General features: G+C 40.9%; 1 protein-coding gene across 2 annotated transcripts in view; it reads right to left on the bottom strand.

Moving 5' to 3' along the window:
• snx9b (sorting nexin 9b) overlaps positions 1 to 13,840 on the bottom strand; it is a 209,218-nt gene that overhangs the window by 148,300 nt on the left and 47,078 nt on the right. The window lies entirely within an intron of this gene.

Consider the following 13,840-nt stretch of genomic DNA (forward strand, 5'->3'; position numbering starts at 1 on the left):
CCAAGTCTACAATGTGGTTTCCTGTCAGAGAGCCCAATTATCACTATTGTTTTTACATCTTAGATCTAACATCTAGCAATGTCTGAAAATTTCCATTATTTACCAGTTTTAATATGCTGTATTACCATCTCTTCAATTTTTCAATAAGCAAACAGAGGATAATCATATCACAAAATGATACAGCACGTGAAGCTATATGGGCTATTGTGCAACTGTATTCCTGTTCTTTGATCAACCTGGTCAATTAATCCCATTACCCTGTTCTTTCCCCATACCATTTGGATTTTCTCTTTCTTCAACTATTTATTGAATTGTCCATTGAATATTAATACTGAATCCATTTCTATCACCAAGATTGGTAATTTTATTTCCCAGATCAAACAATTGACCTTCTGACTATACATTGACCAGAGCCCATGTATAGGGTGCAGAAAAGAACATATTGGAAACTTAAAGAGACAAAGTCGTTTATAATGTCATTTTGAGCAAGTATTCCTTCATGGGAACTGGTGTCTAATCATGGGTCAATATATTAACATGTCCTTCATCAGAAATACTGTTGGCATTTAACTGAAAGGATCCTCCAATTTCCCTAGCACTTCAGATTCACACAACCTCCCATTCAATAATTTAAAAATTTCCCAGGGTGTTGGGGACCATCTTAAACTTCAGAGTATGTTTAACATGACCAGAAGAAAAAAATGGATAAGCATTTTCATTACCATCCATCAAAATTTAACAGTGATATAGCAACTATTAAAATACTATTGTGGAGAGCTCAGCTGCTACTGTCTGGACAGTAGCATTAGCTGACAGTATAATAGCCGTGTAATACTGCATCTTGTATTTGTATAGCATTTTTAAATACAACTGGGCCACACACAGAGCTTATCCAATTAAAGTTCAGAGTTTGACAAGGAGATACAAAGCCAGTCAAAGTAAAGTTTGGACAAATAGATTTTAAAAGGAGGACCTTGAAAGTGCATAAGAAGCAGACACATTTTAGGATAGAGTCCCACGTTTTTTTTCTATTCATTTGTGGGATTTGGGTGTCGCTGGCTGGCCAGCATTTCTTGCCCATCCCTAGTTGCACTTGAGAAGGTGGTGGTGAGCTACCTTCTTGAACCGCTGCAATCCTCCTGCTGTGGGTTGACCCAAAATGCTACTAGGGTGGAAATTCCAGGATTTTGACCCAGCGACACTGAAGGAACGGCAATATAGTTCCAAGTCAGGATGGTGAGTGACTTGGAAGGGAGCTTGGAGGTGGTGGCATTCCCATATGTCCATCTTCCTGGTAGATGGAAGTGGTCGTGGGTTTGGAAGGTACTGTCCGAGGATCTTTGGTGAATTTCTGCAGTGCATCTTGTAGATAGTACACACTGCTGCTACTGAGTGTCGGTGGTGGATACTTGTGGATGTATTGCCAATCAAGAGGGCTGCTTTGTCCTGGATAGTGGGGCTGCACTCATCCAGGCAAGTGGGGAGTATTCCATCACACTCCTGCCTTGTGCCTTGTAGATGGCGGACAGGCTTTGAGGAGTCAGGTGAATCACTCACCGCAGTATTCCTAGCTTCTGGCCGGCTCTTGTAGCCTCTGTGTTTATGTGGTGAGTCCATTTGAGTTTCTGCTCAATGGTAACCACCAGGATGTTGATAGTGGGGGATTCAGTGATGGTAACACCATTGAATGTCAAGGGGCAGTAGTTAGATTGTCTCTTATTAGTGATTTGACTGGCAAATCACTGATCCACAAGAGGTCAGAATTGGAGGAGCACAGAGATGCAATGCATCACTGCTGGAATACTGCAAGCAGCTCCTCAGAGCACATTCCAAACCCACACCCTTCACCATCTAGAAGGATAAGGGAAGCAGATGCATGGTGACACCTGCGTTTCCCCTCAAGCCACACACCAGTCTAACTTGGACTCTGGCCATTACTTCATGGTCACTGGATCCAAATGTTAGAACTCCCTTCCTAACAGTATTACGGATGTACCTACACCACAAGAACTGCGATGGCAGTTCTTCGTCATTATTTTTAGGGCAATGAGGGATGGGCAATAAAAATGTTGGCCTAGCCAGGAATGCCCACATCCCATGAATGAATTTTTAAAAATCTTCACATTGTGAATAATCTCTATCATGTTACGTGGCAATATCACCATGATAAATGAGACAGACTTCGAACAGATCTAACTCAAGACTGGGCATCCATGAGACAGTGGGCCATCAACAGCAGCACTGTACTCCAGCACAATCTGTAACTTGGCATAGCACCTCAACCATTACCATAAAGCCTGGGAATTAATTCTGATTCAATGGAGAGTGCAGGAGGGCATGCCAGAAGCAACACCGGGCACACCTGAAAATGAGGTGTCAATTTGGTGAAGCTACCAAACAGGACTACTTGTATGCCAAAGAGCATAAGCAGCAAGTGATGATCGAGCTAAGCAATCCCACAACCAACAAATCAGATCTAAGCTCTGCAGTCCTGCCACCGTCTGTTGTGACTAGTGGTGCACATTTAAAACAACTCACTGGAGAACACAGCTCCACAAATATTTCCATCCTCAATACTGGAAGAGCCCGGCACATCAGGCTGAAGCATTTGCAACAATCTTCAGCCAGATGTGCCAGGTGGATGTTCCTTCTATGCCTCCGCCAATGGTCCCCAGCACTACATAAACTAGTCTTCAGCCAATTCAATTCACTCCATGTGATAAAGAAATCGGTGGAGATACTGGATACTGCAAAGGCTATGGGCCCTGACAACATTCTAGCAATAGTAGGCTTGTGCTCCGGAACTTGCCACTCCCCAAGCTAAAGTCTTCCAGAACAGTTACAATACTGACATCCACCTGACAATGGGGAAAATTACCCAGGTATGTCCCATACACAAAAAGCAGGACAAATCCAACCCAGCCAATTACTTTCCCACCAGTCTACTTTTGATCATCAGTAAAGCGATGGAAGGTGTCAACAACAACGCTATCATGCAGCACCTACTCAGCAATAACTGGCTCAGTGACACCAGTTTGGGTTCTGCCAGGGCCACTCAGATCTCCATTTGTTGTTTTCATTACAGATTCCAGCATCTGCAGTAATTTGCTCCTCCACTCAGCTCCTGACCTCATTACAGCCTTGATTCAAACATGTACAAAAGAGCTAAATTCCAGAGGTGACTTCAGCGTGACAGCCTTGACATCAACGCTGCACTCAACCAAGTGTGGCATCCAGGAGCCCTAACAAAACTGGAATCAGTCAGTATCAAAAGGGCAAACTCTTCGCTGGTTGGAGTCATACCTGGGATGTAGGGAAGATGGTCACTGGTCTCAGCTCCAGAAAATCTCTGCACGGGTTCCTCAGGGTATTGTCCTAGGTCCAACCATCTTCAGCTGCTTCATCAATGACCTTCCCTCCATCACAACATCAGAAAATAGGGATGTTCGCTGATGATTACACAATACTCAGGAAGTCCATCTGTGACTCCTCAGATACTGAAGCAGTCCATGTTCAAATGCAGCAAAACTTGGACAATAGCCAGGCTTTGGCTGACAAGTGGCAAGTAACATTCATGCCACACAAATGCCAGGCTATGACCATCTAAAAACCACCCCTGGTCATTCAATGGTGTTGCACTCACTGAATTCCCCTCACCCCCACTATCAACATTCTAAGGGTTACCATTGACCAGAAACTCAACTGGACTCATCACATAAACACAGTGGCTGCAAGTGCAGGTCAGAGGGGAGGAATACTACAGCATGTAACTCACCTCCTAACTCCTCAAAAACTGTACATCATCCAGAAGGCACAAGTCATTTGCCTGGATGGGTGCAGTTCCAACAACACTCAAGAAGCCTGACACCATCCAGGACAAAGCAGCCTGATTGATTGGCATTACATCAACAAACACCCACTCGCTCCCCCATCAACACTCAGTTGCAGTAGTGTGTACTATCTACAAGATGCACTGCAGAAATTATTCAAACCTCCTTTGACAGCACCTTCCAAATCCACAACCGCTTCTATGTAGAAGGACTAGGGCAGTTGATACATAAGAACACCACCATCTTCAAGTTCCCTTCTAACACACTTACCAACCTGACTCAGAAATATATTGCCGTTTGCTCACTGTCACTGGGTCAAAATCCTAGAATTCCCTCCCTAATGGAATTGTGGGTCACCCCACAGTGGTTCAAAAAGGCAGCTCACCACCACCTTCTCAAGGGCAATTAGGCATGGGCAATAAATGCTGGCCAGCCAGTGACACCCACTTCCCACAAATGAATAAAAAAGAATCTGAAAACAAGGGTGAGAACATTTTTTAAAAAAAAAAATCAAGCTTTGAATTGTTTAACGAGTTTAAGGATGCACCAGTTTTAATGCCTTTAAAAAATTTTATTAAATTTGTGACATCTAAATAATTAAACGATGTGCTATGTAGAAGGTGTCTACAAACTGGAATTTATATGGAGCAGATTTCAGTGTCCCAAATTAAATATTCTGTCTAGTGAAATGATGGCAAAGACCATTTACACAATCAAAAAGCAGCAGGGTAATTCTCACTTTTATCCTGGAAAATATTTACACCTCAACCAACATCACTGAAACGTCATTATCCCTTCCATGGTTCCTTCTCACATTTCATACTTTACAAAGTCAACAATTTTAAAAGTACTTCATTAGCTGTGAAGTACTTTGAAGCATTTGAAGCTCATGAGATATATTGCACATTTATCGTGATAACTGGCCTCTGTGGGGCATTTCAACAATGTCTGGATTCGACACCAACATAATGGTACTGGAGAATAGATGAAAACTTTGCTTTTGCTCTTTTAAAATCTGTGTTCTACATTTAAATAAATTGATTTTTTTAATTTTTTATGTAATAATCTGATGATTTTATTAAAGAAAATTTGCAATATTGTGTGCTTATACTTCAGTGAACGACCATCAAACTCCTTTATGCTTAACAATCAAACAGGATTTAATTCTAGATTCTGACTTGCCATGGGATCATAATAATATACAGGTCATGTTACATGTTTATTTATTTTCAAAACTTCAATGAAAAAATGTTAATTCCATATTGCTATCGTCAACCATACTTGCTTTTAAAAAAGAGTAAATGCAATTTGTGAAAAAGTGTAATGACTTTAATTATCTAACCTTAATGATAAAGAATAAATGCTTGCAACTTTAAGAACAGATATGTTCGTGGCAACAGCAAGACAGCTCACACATAAGCAAAGATAACATTTGTTTAATCAGGTACTCAAGTATGTTACCTTATTCTCCCTTCATTTAAAGGATGATCCAAAACATGGAAATATATGAAAAACGTCAACTCCATAGAATTAACAGCTGAAGAACTGCCAGCTTCACAGCAGAAAATTTATCACAGCTAAAAAGAATGATCTAACTTAACACAAAAAAAAAACTTGGAATGGATCTACATTTGGGACATTTTAGCATCTTAAAAATTAATGCAAGAGTGCTGGTCCTCAGATCTGTTACAGAGTAGAGAGTTTGAAATGTAAATCATATTGCCAAATTTAATCTGATCTTATCCATTGTTACATTGATGCTTTTTAAAAACAGAACTGTTTGTGGGACGGGGGCATCTCTAGCAAAGCATTGAGAGTGACAGCCTAGTGCTATTATTGCTAGGCTATTAATCCAGAAACCCAAGTAATGTTCTGGGGACCAGGTTCAAATCCCATTGTATCAAATGGTGGAATTCAAATTCTACAAAAATCTTGAATTAAGAGTCTAATGACAGCCATGAAACTGTCATCAGTTCTTGGGGGAAATTCATTTAGTAAAGGAAACTGCCATTCTTATCTGCTTTTGTCTACACATGACTCCAGACCCACAGCAATATGGTTGACTCTTAACTGCCCTCTGGGCAATTAGGGATGAATGAATAAATAACACCCATTGCTCTTGCTAACTTTCCTTCACAGCATGCAGCCAAATAATTAGAGCATTCGGTACCTTTCAGGTTCAGGCATTTGGGTATCTTAAAGAGATGTTTACTTAAATACAGAGATAACAGCATGGAGCTGGAAGAACACAGCATGCTAGGCAACATCAGAGGAGCAGAAAAGTTGATGTTTCTGAAGAAGGGTCCCGACCCGAAACGTCAAATTGCCTGCTCCTCTGATGCTGTCTGGTCTGCTGTGTTCTTCCAGCTCTATACTGTGTTATCTCTGACTCAAGCATCTGCAGTTCTTGCTACCTCTAATTTGCTTAATTACAGCCTGAATAAGAAATCGCACATTTAATAGAGATAAGGAGGAATTTCTTCTGAGGGTAATGGATCTGTGAAAGTCTTTACCATAGAGGGCTGAGGCTGGGTAATTATGTATATTCATTTTAATCAGTAATTTTAATCACTAAGGGAATCAAGGATTATAGGGTAAAGGCAGGAAAGTGGAGTTGAAGATTATCAAGTCAGCCATGATCTAATTGAACGGCAAAGCAGACTTGAAGGGCTGAATTGCTATTCTGCTCCTGTATCTAATGACACATTTCCCATTCATGCGCAGCTTTGAGGGGACATTGGTAATACACCAATTTATGTACAAAGCTACTTTTCTCTTCAGCAACCATTAACTATCTTTACAGCCTGAGTGCATTTAAAATGCATCCAATACCTCTTAAACCTTACAGCTCACCCACCCCCTTCTGCAACAACCAGTTATAAAAATAACATTGATCATAGAACAGTCGTCAACTTGCTCCAGTTATTCTTCATCAGTTGCAAACTTAGATGCATCCTTTTTTCCTTAAAAGCTATGGGACGTGGGCATCTGTAGCTGGGTCAGCACTTACTGCCCATCCTTAAATCGCCTTTAAAATTAGCGGTTTGATCATTTAAGAGTGTAGTCAAGAGTCAAACGAATTGCCAAGAGTCTGGAGTCACATGTAGGTCAGATCAGGTTAGGATGGCAGTTTTCCTTCCCTAAAGGAGCATTAATTTTATGGCGTTGATGTCTTTCATCTATTTCCAGGTTTTGGATCCTCCTTTAACTGAAGAGGATAAGGTGACCTACTGGAGTACCTGATTTAATAAACAAAAAGCCAGGTGTGTTTTTTTTTTAAAATAAAAAGGACAATTTAGCAATGGTTCATGGTCACCATTAGACTAGCTTTTTCTTTAAAAATTTCAAACGTTTATTCAATTCAAATGTTGTTATCTCTTCAGCTGGGATTTAAACACATGTCCCCAGAACACAAAGTCTTAAACTCTGGATACTAAGCTAGTGACATTCACCTGTAGCACAGACTGTTGGCAGCTCATCACCACCTTCTGAAGGGCAACTCGGGACAGGCAATAAATGCTGACCAGCCAGCGTCGCTCATGTCCCATAAGCGAATGAAAACAAATTATCACTATGCCCTACTACCTCCATTGGAAAGAAAACTTCATTCTCCAGGACTCCGAATTGGTCCTACAATCTTCGGATTTTTAAAACCCAAGTTTCAGGTAAATTAGATTAAAATGATTAAATCACAACTTTATGACTCTCTCTCTCTCTCTTTTATTCTTATGAACACTGATAATGGAAACATGAAGAATTTAGACTTTACACCTTGGTTTTGCAAAATATTCAAGAGAACCAACCAACCTATTGCTTCAAGCTTTAGAAGACGATTTGAGTTATTGAGACCACAATAGATGCTTACTTTTTTTTAAAAAAAGTAACATGCATTAAAACAGACCATATTTAATATAAACCTAAATAAATGACTGTCATACTTTCTGAATTACATTTGGCTGAAACCTGCATCACCAAGTACAGGAAAATAAATGCCCAAATGAAGGACTCAGGCTAGCAAGACCTCCACTGTTATTGTACCTTATATGTATAAAGAAGGCGTAAGCACCAAGAACACTTTCCAACTACTCTTTGTTCAATTTCTCTTGTAGGAATGCAAGAGCAGGGATCGATCATTCACCCCATTAGGCCTGTTTCACCATTCAACACTACCATGGTTGATTATCCACTTCAATACTTCATTCCCCATAATGATGTCATATCCCTTTAGATTTTCAAATAATAGACCAGTTAGACATTGAATAAGAAAGCAGAAAACAAATCCCCTAGGCTAAGACAAGGCTTCATTATCTGAATAAACATGAACAGTCATTCCATCCAATTTGCCTTTATTTCTCTCAAAATGAATATTGCATTACAGACTGCCGCAGAAATGTTGCCAGTCCTGCATAGCAAAGACAGGACTCTGGATTAGACAGGATGGGTGTGGGGTAGGGTAGGCCTGGCATGGGCAGGATGGGGTGGGGGGGGGGGGGGGGGGGGTGGTGGGGGCGCGTGGTGGTTGGGAAAAACACCCAGCAAACATAGGACAGGACAGTGAGATAGAGGAGATCTAGCTCAGATAGGAAAGAAACAAAAATCATAGAAGATAGGAACAGGAGTAGGCTTTTCGATCCCTCGAGCGTGCTCCACTCCTCATTCTGGTCATGGGTGATCATCCAGCTCAATACTCTAATTCCAGCTTCCCTCCATATCTCTCTATCCCTTTAGCCACAAGAGCTATATCTACCTCCTTCTTGAAAACACAATGTCTTGGCCTCAACCACTTTCTGTGGTAGTGAATTCCACAGGCTCGCCACCCTAGGTGAAGAAATTTCTCCTCATCTCAGTCCTAAAAGGTTTACCTCTCATCCTTAAACTATGATCCCTGGTTCTGGTCTCCGCCAAAATCAGGAACATCCTTTCCGAATCTAACCCATCTAGTCCTGTTAAAACCATAGAATCCCTACAATGTGGGAGCTGGCCATTCAGCCTATCGCGTCCACACCAACCCTTCAAAGAGCATGCCACCCAGACCCACCCTATCCCTGTAGCCCTGCATTGCCCACGGCTAATCCCCCTAGCCTGGACACTATCAGTAATCTAGCATGGCCAATCCACCTAACTTGCATAATATCTTTGGACCATGGGAAGAAACCGCAGACACGGGAAGAATGTGCAAACTCCACGGAGGCAGTTGCCAGAGGGTGGAATCGATCCAAGGTCCCTGGTGCTGTGAGGCAGGTTACAAGTTTCTGTTATAGGTTTCTAATGAGATTCTCCCCTCATTCATCTAAACTCCAGTGAATACAATCTTAACTGACTCAATCTGTCCTCATACATCAGTCATGGAATCCAAGAATCAATTTAGTAAACCTTTACTGCACTCCCTTTATAGCAAAGGCATCCTCCTTGGATAAAGGGAAACTGCACATAATATTTCAGGTGTGGTCTCATCAATGCCCTGTAAAATTGCAGCAAGACATCCTTGCTCCTGTACTTGAATCCTCTCAAATCAACATACTATTTGCCTTCTTTACTGCCTGCTGCATCTGTGCACTTACTTTCAGCAACAGATGCTCAAGGACACCCAGGTGTCATTGAATGTTCCCTTCCTATTTTTGCTACTCAAGTGGACAATCTTACACGTATCTGCATTATACTGCATCTGCAATGCATTTGCCCTACTCACTCCACTTGTCCAAATCACACTGCAACATCTCTGCATCCTCCTCTTAGCTCACCCTTCCACCCAGCTTTGTATCATCTCAGAATTTGCAGATTACATTTAGGTCCCTCAGCTAAGTCAATACAGTACCCCAATCCCATTTTTTTTTTTTAAAAACACATTAATCTTTTATATGGGACTTTGTCAAAAGCCTTCTACCAGTCCAGATAAATCACATCCACTGTCTCTCCCTGGTCACTCTACATAGGTACATCCTCGAAGAATTCCAGTAGATTTGTCAAGCATGATTTCCCTTTTGTCAATCCATGCCAATTTTGTCTAATTCTCCTGTTGTTTTCCAATTGCTCTGCTATTAAATCTTTGATAATGGACTCTAGCATCGTCCCCACTACCAATGTCAAACTCAATGGTCTATAATTCACCGCTTTGTCTCTACCTCCCTTTTTAAGTAGTGGGGTAACATTAGCTACTTCCCAATCTATAGGAACTATTCCATAGGAGTAAAGAATCTTGGAAGATGACCACCAACACATCCACTATTTCTAGGGACAAGAGAGTGCAAGAGGTTTACAACAATGTTTCTAGTAATGAAGATAGGTTGTTTTCGTTGAAGATAGAAGGGTGATCTGATAGAAATTTTCAAAATCATGAAAGGGCTGGACAGAATAGACAGGGAGAAACCTTTCCCACTCAGTAAGGGATGGCACAGTTTTAAAGTGTTTTGAAAAGAAACAAAAAAAACTTTTCACACAATGAATGATTCAGGTATGCAATTTATTGTCTGAAAGTATGGTGGACATCGGTTCAACTATGGCATTCAAGGTTTTTTTTGTCTCTCTCCTCCCCCCATTTGGATAATCATCCAATGTGTGGTGTTATGAGGAAAAGACCAGAGTTTGGCACTTAGTTAAACGCTCAGACAGCGGCTACAGACATAATGGGCTGAATGGCCTCCTTCTGTATTATAACAATTCTGCGATTAACTGCTTCTGTGGTGTCAGGTGAAAGCAAAGTGACAAAGTCCAGATCATAAATGGTAATATATTGAACCTTAAGTACTTATGCAAGTTAGAAATAACAAAAAAAAAGCACAAAAATGATGATAATCAAAGTGCAGCACACTTTATATAAAAACATGAGTTGAGGCAGGGTACAGTCCTTTCAACAGAAAAATTAACAAGCCAATAAGCACCATAAATGCAGTTTAACAGTTATGATGACTCAGAATATGGCTGCAAGCTAGGCATGACAGAGATAAAGATATTACTACTTTATGAAAACACGATAAGTAAGCAGTAGAAACATTCTAGATATAATCAAGGAATAACAAAAGTCACAAAACCTCAACGGGATTTCCATAGGACATCCTGAATGCAATGACAAAGTAGCAGGATATATAAATATAAAGACCTGAGAAGTTTGTTGCAAAAACTCATTATGAGAGCAATTTATCTTTACATAGATTGACGAAGCAAAATAATTAAATTCAAGACAGTTCTTAAACAAGTTTTTGAATAAAGAAAATTGGCTGTCTAGACCTAATGATGAGTAACGAATCAGAACAAGTCAATCTAAATGGTAAGAAAATCCCTGGTTAACATTGACGATAACCTAATTGATAAGATCAGTGATTGATATGATATATCACATAATTGAGAAGGCTTATAAAATCCTTGGATTTATAAAGAGTATAAAAGCAAGGATGCTACACCTCTACAAATCTCTAGTCAAAGTACATTTGGAGTATTGTGTTCAATGTAGATGAACCATAGACAGTATCCTATCCAGATGTGTCACAGCTTGTAATGGCAACTGCTCTGCCCCAAACCACAAGAGAGTCGTGAAGCAGCCCAGTCCACCATGAAAACCAGTTTTCCTTCCACTGACACTGTCTATACTTCCCACTGCCTTGGGAAGGCAGCCAACAAAATCAAAGACCCGTCCCAGCCCAGTTATATCCTCTTCCAACGAGCAAAAGATACAAAAGTTTGAAAACATGTACCAAATGACTTGAATGAGAATATAGGAAGCACGATTAGCAAGTTGGTAGCTGAGTGGATAGTGAAGGAGGTTATCTAAGATTACGAAGAGATCTTAATGAATTGGGTCAATAGGCTAAGGAGTGGCAGATGGCATTTAATTTGGATAAATGGGGGGTGCTCAAAAGTAGAGGGCATTTTTTAAGATGAAAGGAGAAAAATTTAAAGACGACCTGAGGGGCAACTTTTTTTTTTTTTTTTTTAAACACAGTGGTTCGTGTGTGGAATGAGCTACCAGGGGAAATTGTGGATGCAGGTACAGTTACAACATTTAAAAGACATTTGGATAATTACATGAGTTGGAAAGATTTCAAGAGATATGGGGCAAATGCAGCAGGTAGGACTACTACAGTTTGGAACGTGGGCAGTGTGGACTAGTTAGATCGAAGGATCTGTTTTCATGCTGTATGACTGTATAACAGATTCATGAACAGCTTCTTCCCCCTCTTATCAGGCTTATGAACAGACTTCGTATATTAGAGGTGATCTTTCTCTGCACCCTCTCTGTAGCGGTAACATTATATTCTGCATTCTGATCAATTGCTCTGATGTACTTATGTAATGTATGATTTGTCTGGATAGCACACAAAACAATACTTTTCACTCTATCTTGGTAGATGAGACAGTAATAAACCAAATCAAATCAAAAAGCCCTGGGGAAGAGTCCAAAGGAGATTTATTAAAGTGATATCGGGAGTGAATGATTTTAGATACATGGAAAAGAGATTAGAGTAAAGAAAGTTAAGAGGTGACCTTATTGAGGTGTTCAAAACTATGAACAACTTTGACAGGATAAAGGATATTCTGTTTCCATTAGTTGGTATGTCAGTAACTAGGGGTCATAATTTCAAGATTGTCAGCAAGAGAGCTAGGAGTGAGATGAGGAGAAACTTCTTTACTCAGTTGTTAGTATTTGGAATGCACTGCCTGTGGAGGCGAATTCCATCGGACATTTCAAGAGAGAGCTGGATATATATTTGAAAGTGATGAAGTTAGAGGGCTACGGAGATAGGGCTGGAGTGTGGGAGTAGCTGGGGAGCTCTTTCAGCAGCCGGTACATGGATCAAATGACATAATGGGCTACAAAGCAAAGCAGAACAGAATAGCTGACAAAAATACATCCCTCCTTGATGCACTCAATGCCTTTCATGCTCATTTTGAATAGAAGGTCAGTGAAACGACATCACCTGCCCCAACTGCCTCGGATGCACCTGTTCCCTCAGTCACCGCGCAGACATAAGATTGGCCTTTTTAAGAATGAACCCACTGAAAGCGACTGGCCCACACGGAGTCCCCAGCAGTGCACCCAGCTGGCGGGAATATTTGCTGACAACTTTAACCTCTTGAAGGTAAGAGATAGAGGGTAGCAGAGGGCTGCTTTTCAGAATGGAGGCCTGCAAGCAACAGTGTGCCACAAGGATTGGTGCTGGGTCCATTGTTTTTTGTCAATTATATATAGGATTTCGGTGTGAATATAGGAGAAATGGTTAGTTAGTTTGCAGATGACACTAAAATTGGTGGTGTTGTCGATCAGATGGGCCAAGATGTGTGGACAACGTTTAATTTAGCTAAGTGTGAGATGTGGCAATTTGGTAAGGCAAATCAGGGCAGGACTTATACACTTAAAGGTAGAGCCACTGGGGGAGTGTTGCTGAACAAAGACATTGTGGTGCACATTCATATTTCCTTGAAAGTGGAGTCACAGGCAGACAGGTTAGTGAATAAGGCGCTGGGTACACTTGCCTTCATTGATCAGTGCATTGAATATAGGAGTTGGGAGATCATGTTGCAGCTGTACCGGGCATTGGTTAGGACACTTTGGGAATACTACCTTCAATTCTGGTCTCCTTGCAATTGGAATGATGTTGTGAAAACTGAAAGGGTTCAGAACAGATCTACAAGGATGTTGTCAGGGTTGGAGGGTTTGAGCTATAATGAGAGGCTGAATAGGCTGGGGCTACTTTCCCTGGAGCAGAGGCTGCGGGGCAACCTTATAGATGCTCATAAAATCATGACGGGCATGGATAGGGTGAAGAGGCAAGGTTTAAGGAGAGAGGGGAAAGATTTAAAAAGAGAACCTAAGAGACAACTTTTTCACGCAGAGGGTCGTGCCTGTATGGAATGAGCTGCTAGAGGAAGTGGTGGATGCTGGTACAATTACAATTACATCATTTAAAAGTCATTTGGATGGGTACATGAATAGAAAGGGTTGAGGGGGATGTGGGCCACGTGTTAGCAAATGGAACAAAAACAAAGTTGCTGGAAAAGCTCAGCAGGTCTAGCAG

Source organism: Rhincodon typus, chromosome 9, assembly GCF_021869965.1.
Source record: "Rhincodon typus isolate 14 chromosome 9, sRhiTyp1.1, whole genome shotgun sequence".
NCBI classification, from domain to species: Eukaryota; Metazoa; Chordata; class Chondrichthyes; order Orectolobiformes; family Rhincodontidae; genus Rhincodon; species Rhincodon typus.